General features: G+C 29.6%; 1 long non-coding RNA gene across 2 annotated transcripts; it reads right to left on the reverse strand.

The window, feature by feature from the left end:
• Positions 1–7,279: 7,279 nt before the first annotated feature.
• On the reverse strand, positions 7,280–15,502 carry LOC143235322 (uncharacterized). Of its 2 annotated transcripts, XR_013019036.1 has the most exons (4): positions 14,130–15,502; positions 13,222–13,333; positions 11,419–11,590; positions 7,280–10,411 (listed from the first exon to the last, which is right to left on the reverse strand). It is a non-coding gene; the product is annotated as an uncharacterized LOC143235322 (long non-coding RNA). The 2 variants fall into 2 exon arrangements; XR_013019035.1 differs by lacking the exons at positions 13,222–13,333; positions 14,130–15,502 and having other exon boundaries at positions 11,419–11,553.
• Between the last annotated feature and the right edge of the window lie 1,732 nt (positions 15,503–17,234).

A 17,234-nucleotide genomic window follows, 5' to 3' on the forward strand; every position in this document is an offset into this window, starting at 1 on the left:
CTAGTTGTTCATGTGGTGAACAGTAAATTTCTGCTATTGTCACTTTTGTTTTTAATGTTATGTCTAGTTGTTCATGTAGTGAACAGTAAATTTCTGCTATTGTCACTTTTGTTTTCAATGTTATGTCTAGTTGTTCATGTGGTGAACAGTAAATTTCTGCTATTGTCACTTTTGTTTTCAATGTTATGTCTAGTTGTTCATGTGGTGAACAGTAAATTTCTGCTATTGTCACTTTTGTTTTTTAATGTTATGTCTAGCTTTTCATGTGGTGAACAGTAAATTTCTGCTATTGTCACTTTTGTTTTCAATGTTATGTCTAGTTGTTCATGTGGTGAACAGTAAATTTCTGCTATTGTCACTTTTGTTTTCAATGTTATGTCTAGTTGTTCATGTGGTGAACAGTAAATTTCTGCTTTTGTCACTTTTGTTTTTAATATTATGTCTAGTTGTTCATGTGGTGAACAGTAAATTTCTGCTATTGTCACTTTTGTTTTTAATGTTATGTCTAGCTGTTTATGTGGTAAACAGTAAATTTCTGCTGTTGTCACTTTTGTTTTTAATGTTATGTCTAGTTGTTCATGTGGTGAACAGTAAATTTCTACTATTGTCACTTTTGTTTTTAATGTTATGTCTAGTTGCTTATGTGGAGAACAGTATATTCCTGCCATTGTCACTTTTGTTTTTAATGTTATGTCTAGCTTTTCATGTGGTGAACAGTAAATTTCTGCTGTTGTCACTTTTGTTTTTAATGTTATGTCTAGTTGTTCATGTGGTGAACAGTAAATTTCTGCTGTTGTCACTTTTGTTTTCAATGTTATGTCTAGTTGTTCATGTGGTGAACAGTAAATTTCTGCTATTGTCACTTTTGTTTTCAATGTTATGTCTAGTTGTTCATGTGGTGAACAGTAAATTTCTGCTTTTGTCACTTTTGTTTTTAATATTATGTCTAGTTGTTCATGTGGTGAACAGTAAATTTCTGCTATTGTCACTTTTGTTTTTAATGTTATGTCTAGCTGTTTATGTGGTAAACAGTAAATTTCTGCTATTGTCACTTTTGTTTTTAATGTTATGTCTAGCTGTTCATGTGGTGAACAGTAAATTTCTGCTGTTGTCACTTTTGTTTTTAATGTTATGTCTAGTTGTTCATGTGGTGAACAGTAAATTTCTGCTGTTGTCACTTTTTTTTTTTAATGTTATGTCTAGTTGTTCATGTGGTGAACAGTAAATTTCTGCTATTGTCACTTTTGTTTTTAATGTTATGTCTAGTTGCTTATGTGGAGAACAGTATATTCCTGCCATTGTCACTTTTGTTTTTAATGTTATGTCTAGCTTTTCATGTGGTGAACAGTAAATTTCTGCTGTTGTCACTTTTGTTTTTAATGTTATGTCTAGTTGTTCATGTGGTGAACAGTAAATTTCTGCTGTTGTCACTTTTGTTTTCAATGTTATGTCTAGTTGTTCATGTGGTGAACAGTAAATTTCTGCTTTTGTCACTTTTGTTTTTAATATTATGTCTAGTTGTTCATGTGGTGAACAGTAAATTTCTGCTTTTGTCACTTTTGTTTTTAATATTATGTCTAGTTGTTCATGTGGTGAACAGTAAATTTCTGCTATTGTCACTTTTGTTTTTAATGTTATGTCTAGTTGTTCATGTGGTGAACAGTAAATTTCTACTGTTGTCACTTTTGTTTTTAATGTTATGTCTAGTTGTTCATGTGGTGAACAGTAAATTTCTACTATTGTCACTTTTGTTTTAATGTTATGTCTAGTTGTTCATGTGGTGAACAGTAAATTTCTACTATTGTCACTTTTTTTTTTTAATGTTATGTCTAGTTGTTCATGTGTTGAACAGTAAATTTCTACTATTGTCACTTTTGTTTTTAATGTTATGTCTAGTTGTTCATGTGGTGAACAGTAAATTTCTGCTATTGTCACTTTTGTTTTTAATGTTATGTCTAGTTGTTCATGTAGTGAACAGTAAATTTCTGCTATTGTCACTTTTGTTTTCAATGTTATGTCTAGTTGTTCATGTAGTGAACAGTAAATTTCTGCTGTTGTCACTTTTTTGTTTTCAATGTTATGTCTAGTTGTTCATGTGGTGAACAGTAAATTTCTACTATTGTCACTTTTGTTTTAATGTTATGTCTAGTTGTTCATGTGGTGAACAGTAAATTTCTGCTATTGTCACTTTTGTTTTTAATGTTATGTCTAGTTGTTCATGTGGTGAACAGTAAATTTCTGCTATTGTCACTTTTGTTTTTAATGTTATGTCTAGTTGTTCATGTGGTGAACAGTAAATTTCTACTATTGTCACTTTTTTTTTTTTAATGTTATGTCTAGTTGTTCATGTAGTGAACAGTAAATTTCTACTATTGTCACTTTTGTTTTCAATGTTATGTCTAGTTGTTCATGTAGTGAACAGTAAATTTCTACTATTGTCACTTTTGTTTTTAATGTTATGTCTAGTTGTTCATGTAGTGAACAGTAAATTCTCTGCTGTTGTCACTTTTGTTTTCAATGTTATGTCTAGTTGTTCATGTGGTGAACAGTAAATTTCTGCTATTGTCACTTTTGTTTTCAATGTTATGTCTAGTTGTTCATGTGGTGAACAGTAAATTTCTGCTATTGTCACTTTTTTTTTTTAATGTTATGTCTAGTTGTTCATGTAGTGAACAGTAAATTTCTGCTATTGTCACTTTTGTTTTTTAATGTTATGTCTAGCTGTTTATGTGGTAAACAGTAAATTTCTACTATTGTCACTTTTGTTTTTTTAATGTTATGTCTAGTTGTTCATGTGGTGAACAGTAAATTTCTGCTATTGTCACTTTTGTTTTTTAATGTTATGTCTAGTTGTTCATGTAGTGAACAGTAAATTTCTACTATTGTCACTTTTGTTTTCAATGTTATGTCTAGTTGTTCATGTGGTGAACAGTAAATTTCTACTATTGTCACTTTTGTTTTCAATGTTATGTCTAGTTGTTCATGTGGTGAACAGTAAATTTCTGCTTTGTCACTTTTTTGTTTTAATATTATGTCTAGTTGTTCATGTGGTGAACAGTAAATTTCTGCTATTGTCACTTTTTTTTTTAATGTTATGTCTAGCTGTTTATGTGGTAAACAGTAAATTTCTGCTGTTGTCACTTTTTTTTTTTAATGTTATGTCTAGTTGTTCATGTGGTGAACAGTAAATTTCTGCTATTGTCACTTTTGTTTTTAATGTTATGTCTAGTTGCTTATGTGGAGAACAGTATATTCCTGCCATTGTCACTTTTGTTTTTAATGTTATGTCTAGCTTTTCATGTGGTGAACAGTAAATTTCTGCTGTTGTCACTTTTGTTTTTAATGTTATGTCTAGTTGTTCATGTGGTGAACAGTAAATTTCTGCTGTTGTCACTTTTTGTTTTCAATGTTATGTCTAGTTGTTCATGTGGTGAACAGTAAATTTCTGCTTTTGTCACTTTTGTTTTTAATATTATGTCTAGTTGTTCATGTGGTGAACAGTAAATTTCTGCTTTTGTCACTTTTGTTTTTAATATTATGTCTAGTTGTTCATGTGGTGAACAGTAAATTTCTGCTATTGTCACTTTTGTTTTTAATGTTATGTCTAGCTGTTCATGTGGTGAACAGTAAATTTCTGCTGTTGTCACTTTTGTTTTTAATGTTATGTCTAGTTGTTCATGTGGTGAACAGTAAATTTCTGCTGTTGTCACTTTTGTTTTTAATGTTATGTCTAGTTGTTCATGTGGTGAACAGTAAATTTCTGCTATTGTCACTTTTGTTTTTAATGTTATGTCTAGTTGCTTATGTGGAGAACAGTATATTCCTGCCATTGTCACTTTTGTTTTTAATGTTATGTCTAGCTTTTCATGTGGTGAACAGTAAATTTCTGCTGTTGTCACTTTTGTTTTTAATGTTATGTCTAGTTGTTCATGTGGTGAACAGTAAATTTCTGCTGTTGTCACTTTTGTTTTCAATGTTATGTCTAGTTGTTCATGTGGTGAACAGTAAATTTCTGCTTTTGTCACTTTTGTTTTTAATATTATGTCTAGTTGTTCATGTGGTGAACAGTAAATTTCTGCTTTTGTCACTTTTTTTTTAATATTATGTCTAGTTGTTCATGTGGTGAACAGTAAATTTCTGCTATTGTCACTTTTTTGTTTTAATGTTATGTCTAGCTGTTCATGTGGTGAACAGTAAATTTCTACTGTTGTCACTTTTGTTTTTAATGTTATGTCTAGTTGTTCATGTGGTGAACAGTAAATTTCTGCTATTGTCACTTTTGTTTTCAATGTTATGTCTAGTTGTTCATGTGGTGAACAGTAAATTTCTGCTATTGTCACTTTTGTTTTTAATGTTATGTCTAGTTGTTCATGTGTTGAACAGTAAATTTCTGCTATTGTCACTTTTGTTTTTAATGTTATGTCTAGCTGTTCATGTGGTGAACAGTAAATTTCTACTATTGTCACTTTTGTTTTTAATGTTATGTCTAGTTGTTCATGTGGTGAACAGTAAATTTCTGCTATTGTCACTTTTGTTTTTAATGTTATGTCTAGTTGTTCATGTAGTGAACAGTAAATTTCTGCTATTGTCACTTTTGTTTTCAATGTTATGTCTAGTTGTTCATGTGGTGAACAGTAAATTTCTGCTGTTGTCACTTTTGTTTTCAATGTTATGTCTAGTTGTTCATGTGGTGAACAGTAAATTTCTGCTCTTGTCACTTTTGTTTTTAATATTATGTCTAGTTGTTCATGTGGTGAACAGTAAATTTCTGCTTTTGTCACTTTTGTTTTTAATATTATGTCTAGTTGTTCATGTGGTGAACAGTAAATTTCTGCTATTGTCACTTTTGTTTTTAATGTTATGTCTAGCTGTTCATGTGGTGAACAGTAAATTTCTGCTGTTGTCACTTTTGTTTTTAATGTTATGTCTAGTTGTTCATGTGGTGAACAGTAAATTTCTGCTATTGTCACTTTTGTTTTTAATGTTATGTCTAGTTGTTCATGTGGTGAACAGTAAATTTCTGCTATTGTCACTTTTGTTTTTAATGTTATGTCTAGTTGTTCATGTGTTGAACAGTAAATTTCTGCTATTGTCACTTTTGTTTTTAATGTTATGTCTAGCTGTTCATGTGGTGAACAGTAAATTTCTACTATTGTCACTTTTGTTTTTTAATGTTATGTCTAGTTGTTCATGTAGTGAACAGTAAATTTCTGCTATTGTCACTTTTGTTTTCAATGTTATGTCTAGTTGTTCATGTAGTGAACAGTAAATTTCTGCTGTTGTCACTTTTGTTTTCAATGTTATGTCTAGTTGTTCATGTGGTGAACAGTAAATTTCTGCTATTGTCACTTTTGTTTTTAATGTTATGTCTAGTTGTTCATGTGGTGAACAGTAAATTTCTGCTATTGTCACTTTTGTTTTTAATGTTATGTCTAGTTGTTCATGTGGTGAACAGTAAATTTCTGCTATTGTCACTTTTGTTTTAATGTTATGTCTAGTTGTTCATGTGGTGAACAGTAAATTTCTGCTATTGTCACTTTTGTTTTTAATGTTATGTCTAGTTGTTCATGTGGTGAACAGTAAATTTCTGCTATTGTCACTTTTGTTTTTAATGTTATGTCTAGTTGTTCATGTAGTGAACATTAAATTTCTGCTATTGTCACTTTTGTTTTCAATGTTATGTCTAGTTGTTCATGTAGTGAACAGTAAATTTCTGCTATTGTCACTTTTGTTTTTAATGTTATGTCTAGTTGTTCATGTAGTGAACAGTAAATTTCTGCTGTTGTCACTTTTGTTTTCAATGTTATGTCTAGTTGTTCATGTGGTGAACAGTAAATTTCTGCTATTGTCACTTTTGTTTTTAATGTTATGTCTAGTTGTTCATGTGGTGAACAGTAAATTTCTGCTATTGTCACTTTTGATTTGTTTGTTTGCAGAATATCCACAGTAACATGTTCGTTATTAATGCTCATACTGATTTCTGTGACTGAAAGATCTGTTTTGTATGGCATCATTATGACTCTATTTTCATCATTTTTGTTTATTGTCTTTCCTTATGCTTATGTAGGTTGGTATTTTAAATCTATTTTTATGTGTTATGGTTTTGCTTAATATTATAATGTGGGGGTTAGTTTCTTGTATAACGTGTTCAATCCCATGTTTCTTAGAAGCTATTGCACCTTTGATGTTAATATATACCACTGTGAACTTTATGTTTTCAGTAGGTATCCCGTATGTGTTGCTGTTATGTGTTGTATATGAATTATAATGTGTTTTTTCACGACATTGATTCACATATCAACACAGTCAGTTGTTTGATTTGGTTTTCTGTATTTTGTGATATTTTTGATCATCGTAGTCAATAGGCTTGTTTTGTCAAGTGTGTTAGCACTTATTTTTGAGTGTGGTATTGTTTCCTTGTGATTTTTGTGTATGTATTGAGGTGTTATTTTCTAGAGTAATATTACTTTATTCTTGCTGTTTTTGTTTTATTTCCTTTTAGCATTTGTGTATACGTTGTTTTAGATGTTATTCTGTTATGTCTGTTGTTTGTTGCAAATTTGTGTTAGGTTGTTACTTTTTAGTCCTTGTTGTTCTTGTCTCATATATACGTTGTTTCATTTGTTTGTATTTGTGACATCAGTTGTAATTGGCTGTGTGTGTTAAGTCATTCACACCCATGACGGCCAACTTTACGTTTTCTAACTTTTCTGTGACCGAGCTTCGCTTTCACATGACTTTACTTTTTCACTCTCTTTCTGCTTGCCTGGTTGCAGTTATTTATATATCTATCATTTAGGTGTTTTAGAAATCTCCATAGCCTTGATGTGAACCAAACACAACATTCAATAACTTTGACACTAATTAATAATACTACACTAAACAATCTCTTATATCTGACAATCTTAATACAAACTTATTATTTATTGGTCCAGTTTGCATATTCTACTCATAAATTTACAAATTACGATCACATAAATCTACTTCATAAACCCTATGATCACGATCTGTAGCTTCAAGTAGTATATTAACACGATTGTCTGAAATTTATTCAAAGCTAGGCTCAACACAACCAATTATTGAATACCATGGCTGATCTGTCAATATGTAAATGATAATGGTTGTTACCTAAAAATATCTAAGTCTGTGTGAAGAAACATCAGGTAGAACTGAAGACTGCACAGTTTTACATTATGTTATTTGGTAAAAAAAGCTGGGTAATATACAGTATTTAAGATTCAAACAGTAAAACTTATTTTGCTCACATATACATACAAACTTCACAATGAAATAATTATTTAATGCTCTTTCTGTTCAATCTTACACAAACCCACACAATTTTCTCCACCATAGACAATGAAATACTTACTAAATTACACATACAGTGTAGAAAGAATCACAAATGTTTTAAAACTTCCTTTCTTCAGAATGCCATCATTAGCTTACCTCAAAGTAGCAATGATCCAGGAAAACTTGTTCTTTTTGAAACCTCACTGGAACTATTTTTCAAGTAGCACTTTGATGTAACTACTGAAAAATGTTCTTCACTTTCTGATTAGTGTATGAAATAAAATAACTACTTAAAAGGTTATATATCTTTAATGAGTTTGCCATCTCAATTTCTTAGTTATACCTTTATAAAAATTTATTATGTATTGGTTCAAATCTCCATATTACACTTTTATATTTGAAAATTATGCTCACATAAATCTAATTATAAATTTCACAATCACACCAGATGTCTGAAAATTAAACAGTGACAAATTTTATTCTATGTAAAATACAGCTAATATCTGTTATCAGAAACAAAATATTTTTAATTCTATGGAAGACTAGGATGTACAATTAAATATTATTAAAAATATTGCCATCTCACTATAAAATATTTTATAAAACTAATATTACTTTACTGCAACAATTAAAACATTATACATTCTAAGTAAATAAAAACATAAGATTATGAGTAGCTGCATATAGTACATTAACAAGTTTATATTGTCAGAAATACAACTAATGTTTCTAGATGATAGGTAAAGAATGTTTCCAAACATAACAAACACACATAAAATACATATTGTTGCTAGAAATAGGCTTCTTATGTATAATATTCCATGTATAAGAAAGATGAAGGTCTTGAGAGTTAACATGATTCCTATGAAATAAAAAGAACCTACAAATGATTGTTGTGAAAAATAAATTTTGATTAATCAGTTTAGTCAGTGATTCATTGTGATGAAAAACAATTTCACTTAAACATCATATTATTACATGTAGTTTATAAACTGTATATCAAAGTAGTATTATGATAAACTAATTCCTATTTGTTAACAAACGTTTGTCTGAAAAGGACTACTCAGTTTAATTTAAGAAAAAACAACAGAACTTGCTGATTACCAGCTATTATTTATTTTATTTCGACTTCCCAATATTTAGAAAACAGACCAATTTATGTATGAGCTTATGAATTTATTACCATTTTTGAATTTTATATAAAGCTAAATAGGGTCTGTCTGCATTAGTTATCCCTTATTTTAACGTGATAGACAAGAGGGAAGGTAGTTAGTCATTATCATACAAATTCAAAAATTTGTTTCACCAAATTGTGGGATTTGATCAACACTTTTTTATCATCCTCATGGTCCTAACTGCTGAGTGATTTTTGTTTGGTTATTTTGCAATAACAGATCCATTGTGTAGCATAAAAATCAGACCCATTAATATAAATCCACATATTAGATCTTTAAGTCATTGTTTCTCAATAATTTAATGTTTCTTACATATTGTCACATAAAAGGAAAACCTAACCTACTTCTTACATCTTTTTCATTTGTCCCACAACAGGACAGCAGTGAGTCTACACACATACTAAAATTAAGGGCTTCACTCATCTTGATGGGCACAACAGACAGTTTGATACTAATAAAAAAATTAATAAGATGAATTATGAAAAAACGACAAAAATCAGTATTCATTCTCAATACACTTACCCATATTTTTTTTTATAATTACAGAGACTTTGGATTTCCAATAACTCAGTTACACCAATACAAAAATTCTTTGAAGGTTAAAATCTATAAAATGTGATTACCATTTCTAATTGTATGCAGAATGAAAATAATCAGAATAATATAACATGAATAGTCTTAAACAACTTACTGTTAATACATAACATTATAATTATTAGGCTAAAGTTTCACCTTATACTTAGCTAGGTTAAGTTATTATGATTAACTAAATGAGAAACATAAAGAATGTCCTTATAAGAATTAGTATGTTTGTGATAAAACATGTACTCTTACTCATTTATGTAATTATTCATTGAATTTTATTTTTTGTAAGTGAAGAACAAAATACATCAAGTATTCATATCACACCCTTGTTATAAACGTAAGAATTTAAAACAATGAGATTCCTAATCAGACCAAAGCTATAAAACTTTGTTTTGAATTAAAAGCCATACTTCTGTTTTTATCATAGGGTGACATATTAAGTATTTCACTTTCTGTTTAATGATTTTCAAGCATTAAACTGGTTTTTGAAGTATTCACTGTTGAAGATTACAATTTTGAAGGATGTTACATGGAGTGGATGAGGAAGTTACTACTTCCAAAAAGTCCACTTAAAACAAACTGTACAACTGTATGGTTTCTCACAGAGCATTCATTGATTTTAACTTACAGCTAGATTCAAACTGTTTTATACAAACTCCACAACTGGAAAGTTCAGTGTACATTTCTAATGTAATTTTACATTACTTGTTTCAAACTGTATGGTTTCTCCCTAGTGTGTATTCTTCTGATGTAATTTTAAATTACTAATTGTTTCAAGCTGTTTTCCACAAACTATACAGCTATAGATTTTCTCACCAATATGCATTCTTTATGATTTTTTAATGCACTGCTTCTTACAAATTGTTTTTCACAAACTGAACAACTGTATGGTTTCTCCCCAGTATGTATTCTTCTGATGTAATTTTAATTTACTATTTGTTTTAAATTGTTTTCCACAAACTGTACAACTGTATGATTTTTCACTACCAGGTATTTTTTCTTATAACTTTAAGCTACTCTTCATTCCAAAGTGTTTTTCATGAATCATACAAGTAGGTTTCTCCTCAGTATGATTTCTTTCATGTTGGTTCAAAGGACCATTGTTCTCAAAGTGTTTTCCATACACTGCAAAATGACATGGTATATTTGTAGATTTTAGATTCTCTTCTTGTGTTATCATCTGTTCCAACTTCTTCTCCAACATATGTTCTACCATTACACAAAGGTATATTAAATTTCTTTATGGTTATTTCCATTGAAAGTTCTTTCTCCATTCTTTGGTTTTGGCAATTTTGTAACTTCTGTAAAGTGATCTTGTTTTATACTATGATAACAATAACTCACACAGCAGGTCTTCATATCTGAAACAGATATAAATGATGTCACATCATTGTCAATAATATACCTAATGAACTTTTAAATATATTAAATGCTCAAATATGACAGTAAAAATATACAGATGTGAAAATATTAAAGCTAAAAATAAATTAAATTTGCAGTTTTCATAGTTTCACACTTTTCAGAAACTTTTCTACTTGAATCAGAATAGCATTAAAAAGAAACTGTAGGTAACATTCCACTTTCAAAATGCTTTTAGCAGATAAAGTACAATTACCTGTAGAAATATGATAATATAATGTCACAACAATCAATGCACTTTCAGCTGGTATCTTTATGGATTAATACTGAGAGATATTTTCTAACTTGAAATGTTTGATTTCCATTAAATCGAATTATTTGTCTAATTTAATCTGTTAAGTAACATTAATAGTTTATACATTGTGTTCAAAAGTTCTATATGAAAGTTAAATAAATATTCATAAATGTCAAGATTTCTACTATACTATTTATTCTTTTATGAATTTCAGGTTTTAATCCTCTGATTAGAAGTGGTTTGACTGCTATCTTCAGCATGTAAAAATAAGGGACTGGAGACCTGGGATCATTAAAATATCAGTTCCTATAGGGACAGTAATGTTCAGTAAATTTCACTTATGAAAATAAATGAAAACTACACATTCTCTGAACATGTTGAAACATCAGTCTACTGAAACAGGTTCCAAACATTAATCAGAAAGTTTATACATAAAGAACCAGGAAGATAAACACTCATCAGTTGCTGTTCTCCTTATTCACTTTCAGGCAAGTTTAAAATTACAGTTTTGTTAAATGTTTTGTTGCCATTTTATTAGTTCAAAACCTGTCATACAAAAAAAATTCTGGGTTAAAAAAAAAAGTCATACACAGATGTATGCATTTCAAGTTAATCCAGTCTAATCTGGCACAATAATGTTTAAAAATTACCAAATTGAAAAAACGTTTTGAGTCAGTATATATGTGCTTAATAGTTTTAACTTTTTGTACTTACCAGATGTATTTTCTAACACAGATTCTACTTGAAATTCAGTTTTAGCTTTCATATTCATGCCATTATAGTTTGAACTATCTAAATCATCATCACTGCTGTCACTGAACTTTGAAATAACATCACCTTCTAACATGTCGTCAGGTTGTTCTATTTTCTCTTGGACAGATATGTTCTGAAACAAACAATATATTTAAACAGTCAATACAAATAATAGCTAGTGTTATCAATACACAAAGTCTCCACACTTAATTTGTATAAAATGTGAAAATATAATAAATAAACCTAATGCTTCAAACTTAGTTATCATGACAGGCATTATTGTGTGATATAACCAAAAACCACCTTCAAGAAACAGTGCATTACTAACAAGAATGACTATTTACCAATTTTACACATTCCAAAAATTGGACATTTTTACTCCAAACTGTCACTTAGTTTCAGTGGATGTCCCCTATAGGACCTCTTCTTCATTTACCAAATGTCAGGACAATCCATTCAGAAATTCATGAAATACAAAATCTCTAATATTGATTGAATTTCTTCCTTTTTTCTTCTTCTGCACACATAAAGAATGTAAAGTTTACTATTGGAATACAAAATTAACTTTCATGGATTTTTCATATTTTGTACACTAATGATACTTACAACTTACAATTAGGTGTCAAATTTGGTCTAAATTTAACCCACATTTGCAATGTTATTCAAGAAAAATCACTCAATTTTGACCATTGTTCTTTTGTTCACCTACACAAAAAGCCAAGTTAGCAGTCTAACATATCACCCTAAAGTAAAATTGGACCATTTTAGGTTTTTTTTTCCCTTCATGTTACAAATGACTGATTTAAAACAGCAAAACTATATGGTGAATGTATGTGCAAATATATAAATATTAATTCAGCCAAGGTAAGTAGATTAGAAGTTTCTAATTCATGTTTTCAAAATTAGATGGGTAGATGGTTATTGTTAATTGTTCATTGTTAGCTTTACAATATAAATTTGTTAAATTTTATGAAATTTTCCAAATTAAAGATTATAACATGATATCAACTTAAGGAATTAGCACAGATAATAATATCCGAGATGGCTGTATTGAGTGCATGCAGGTGAAGACAAGAAACCATTAATCTAGTTTCCATGTTATTACCATATAGGAAATTATTAAAATACAGAATAAGAGAATGTTAGAACAGAATAAACTGTTAAACAAAGAATAAGAGAGTGTTAGAACAGAATAAACTGTCAAACACAGAATAAGGGTTTAGAACAGAATAAATTGTTAAACAAAGAATAAGAGAATGTTAGAACAGAATAAACTGTTAAACAAAGAATAATGGTTTAGAACAGAATAAATTGTTAAATGCAGAATAAGAGAATGTTAGAACAGAATAAACTGTCAAATACAGAATAAGAGAATGTTAGAACAGAATAAACTGTCAAATACAGAATGAGAGAATGTTAGAACAGAATAAACTGTAAAATACAGAATAAGAGAAGTTTAGAACAGAATAAACTGTAAAATACAGAATAAGAGAAGTTTAGAACAGAATAAACTGTCAAATACAGAATAAGAGAAGTTTTATATAAGAAGAAAAATACAAAGTTTAGGTTCTTTCTTATGCAGCCTACAAAATTTGCAGTATTTTCCTGAATAACTGCTAAGCATTAAAATGTGTGTAATTTCTTCAGCTTGTGACTACAATATTGTAATTACCAATTAGTGTCAACAGAAAGACCAAAGAAGCACAACTGCAGCTAAATATTTGATTTAATAATACAACTTTAAAAGTTTAGTCTACATATTACCTCAGTTTTCACTGTTCCTCTATCATAGTTATCTTCTTTCTCATCTTTTATCACATTAGACTTCAAAACTGTTTGTAGAGATTTTTCTTCATGTTATGAGCTGGTCCTGTAGCTAGGAATACAAACAATGGATATTTCTCAAAAAATACATGACTTAATGCAACTTATATATCAAAATCTATACAGTGTACAATGAACAAAAGCCTCTTCTACAATTTTCTTACATAATGTCTCAGCCCAAAGAAAAGTAATTGTCTGAAGAATGATAATTAAATAAAGAGTATATATACTTCTGTAGTTGAAATACACACTGTACAAAACTAATAACTAGCATATTAATACACGCAAAAACACAAGAAAAAAAAAAAGAAACAACTGGTCCTCAGAATGCAAGGACATTGCAATGGAAACATTTAGTAATAAAGTAAAAGAATGTGGAAATTAAGCTATATGTTGTATTTCTTCTTATGAAATTGAGCGTATTTCAGGTCTGTGATGTCTCGATGCTATGCTGACATGGAAAACAATCTGTTATTTTCTATCCATCTCAGGAGGATATCACTCTCTAACAAAGTACCAGCAGAGGGTATGGAATAAATCTACAACAATTGTAGAAATTAATGTTTATCTAATAGAGGATTGAAGCTGCCTAAACACAGAGTTTTGTGTTACAACAGATAATGTAGATTTGGTTTTTCAAGAATTGTAAGTGATATTAAAAGTCAATTATTTGATCTGGCTTGAAAAAATAATTAAAAAAATTGGAATTCTTGAACTTAAAATATAAGTTAAAATTACATAACACATAATTACATAATACTGAAATATTTAGCAATAGCATCATCATAACATTTCAAACTACCCTAATAATGATAACTAACAAAGTACATTCTGAAAAAGATCCTCACTTTTCAGAAAATTATGCCAGATCATAAAAATGTTGTGGAAGTATTTGCTAAGCCCCAAAACATTCCATATTTTTTTTGCAAATAGTAACCTTTGCTATAATGCAAGTGATTTAGATCAAAGGTGAAATCTCTCTAGAAATAGTGGAGGTTGATGCCACAGAAGAAACAGGTTGTTCTACTGAGGCAGGAATAATTATAGCAATCATGGTTGTAATAATGAAGTAATACTATGGAAAACAAGTAAATGAAAGAATTCCACAAGAAATTACAAATGTCTGAAAAATTATAAATGGAAAAAACAAAGTCAAATGTTATGTGAATCAAGATGAAAAACAAAACACGAAGCAAAATGTAATCACATCTGCAGGCTAGAATACTAACAGAGTATAAATACATGTTATAATGCAGCTGTACCATGTGTAAACATATGAGAGTATGTGGGAGTATCAAGGTTCGTTTTGAGCAAAAATTACACATACAGAAAGAAGCACTGAATGAGCAAATACGTGAGTAAAGGCATCATTTCAGAAATTTAATCCATTAACTATGCTTTGATGACTCATTTATTCATATGCAACAATAATAGAGTGATGAAATTTTGAATGTAACTTTCTAGAAAGTCAAAACAGATGCAATTTTACATGCCCATTGCAAGTAGATTTATACTAAAATTATTTCATAATAACAAAAACCCTGTAGTGGACAATAAATGTGTACAACTGCAGATTATTACTTCACACAACAATGAGTCATGTAATAGATTCCTCTAAATCCATTGTGTGATAGAAATGTGTGGATAAGTGTGTGCTAACAAAACATCTATTGGTTTTCACAGCCAAATAAAGAATGAGGCCTCAGTTAAAGAAACTTACAAAACAGATAATAACTTGTGGTAAGTGGGTGAATGTTGAACTGTGAATAAGTATAGTGCAAAAACTATATCTCATCAAGCACAATCAGAATTTTAGGTCATGTGATACTGTAAGAACAACAAAAGGACAACTGTGATTCAAGGTAACAATAACCATCTTCAAATTACCAGTACAAAAAAAACCTCATTGATGAAATAACATATAACTCTTTACTAACTTTACATGATGGGTTTATCCTTCAGTTGGTATAACTCATCACACATGGAAGATCTCAAGTTTAACCACACTCACAGGTAATGGTATAGAATACAATCAGCATAGTGGTACAAGATTCAGGTTTATGCAATTAAAGACTAAAATAACCAAGAGAATTCAGCCTAATTTTACTGTCACACATCCAGGATCAGAAAACAAAATCATGCTAAAACAGAAATTATCAAATAACAATAACAATTGAAGTACACTGTGAAACTAAGACACTATTTATGTTGGGAAGAAGAAAACACTTAAAATCTAAACATACATACACACACTTACTATCAATTGTTGGAAGTGTTCCATCTTCACTTTTCTCCAATTTTATATCCAAATGACCATCAGGCTCTCATCATAAAATGGTTCAACCTTCCTCTTTAATACTTCCACAATTACACAGAAGGTTCACATTTGGGTCATTCCATGTCAAATCATCCAGGTGACCCCACAGAATGCCTTGAAAAAATTCACATGTGCTCATCTACCCATATAATGAAAAACTGCCAAAGATGAGATCAATATCTCTAATAGTTTCTGATTTACATCCCTGTAAAATTTAATTAATTTGTTTTTTATTTTTGGCAAATTCATTGTTGGGCAACTTGGGTTCTTTAAAGCTGCAAAGAATAAGTCTGAAATTTGCTACACTGACTGAATTAATCCTACAGAATTCAAAAATGGTCTTAAACCAAGTATATCTCTCTCAGAATTTGCATAGTGAGGCTGCAAAATCACCTGAAAAACCCAAAATCGTAAAAAAACATTGATTTATTTAATAAGCCATAGCTCTAAGACTTAATACGATACAAAGCTGAATTTTTTTTTCAAATTTCCTATAACATATCAGTTGATAAATCAACAATTCTTGTAATTAAAAGTCTGTTAGATCTCCTGGAAAAAAATTTAGCTGCATGCAACTGTTTATGATTTAAGACGATGTAAGACAAAAAGTCACTGGTATATGATAATTAATGAAATTAATATTGCAGATGTATTGTTTATCTGAAGTTAAACTAATATCAGCTTGCTGAGGAATCAGCAAATACTTATGGTACTTTTCCCCATTGAGCTTTATTGCATTTATATATTCAGTTGAAGTGAAAGTTTTTACCAGAAGTGAATATTTGTGTAAAACATTAATTGAGTAATACCAAAGCAATCACTAGGACCATGGTTTCCTACACTGACTGCAGAAATAAGATCTCAACATTCCCAAACAACCATTTTTTTTACAAATATGTAATTCAAATAAATCAATTATTTTATTTAGGCTGCTTGTTAATATATTATTTTTCACAACCTTGATTTTTAGGAAGATCATGTTCAGAGATGTTAGAAATATATGGTAAAGGTGGTTAGAATATTTCAGTGGGATTCATAAAATTCTGACAGGTATTTTTCAAAATTGTATGGATATATTTGCACACAGTAACACACCTGAATTGAAGTTTCTTTTTTCAAGTAAACAATGTATGGTCAGAGAATACTTTAAAAAAATTATAACTCAAAAAGTAGGTTGAACACCATCCTGATTGTTTTTGTAGATCATATTCAGACATGTTAGAATATATGGTAAAAATCTGAAAAGGCTGAATAACAGGTGACATGGTCAAACTGTGGCCTGAAGTAGGGCTATTTTTACCAAAATCATAAACAGTTGCATGCAGCTAAAATTTTTTACAGGAGATCTAACAGACTTTTAATTACAACAATTGCTGATTTATCAACTGATATGTCATAGGAAATTTGAAAAAAAAAAAAAAGTTTTTTTTTTACGATTTTGGGTTTTCAGGTGATTTTACAGCCTCACTATGAAAATCCTAAGAGATATAAACTTAGTGTGAGACCATTTTTGAATTCTGTGGGATTAAGTCAGTCAGTGTTGCAAATTTCAGCCTTCTACCACCATTACTCTTGCAGCTTTAAGCAGCCAAAGTTGCCCAATAATAAATTTGCAAAAAAAAAAAAAAAATAAAAT

The sequence above is a fragment of the Tachypleus tridentatus genome, chromosome 12 (assembly GCF_004210375.1).
Source record: "Tachypleus tridentatus isolate NWPU-2018 chromosome 12, ASM421037v1, whole genome shotgun sequence".
In the NCBI taxonomy this organism is placed as follows: Eukaryota; Metazoa; Arthropoda; class Merostomata; order Xiphosura; family Limulidae; genus Tachypleus; species Tachypleus tridentatus.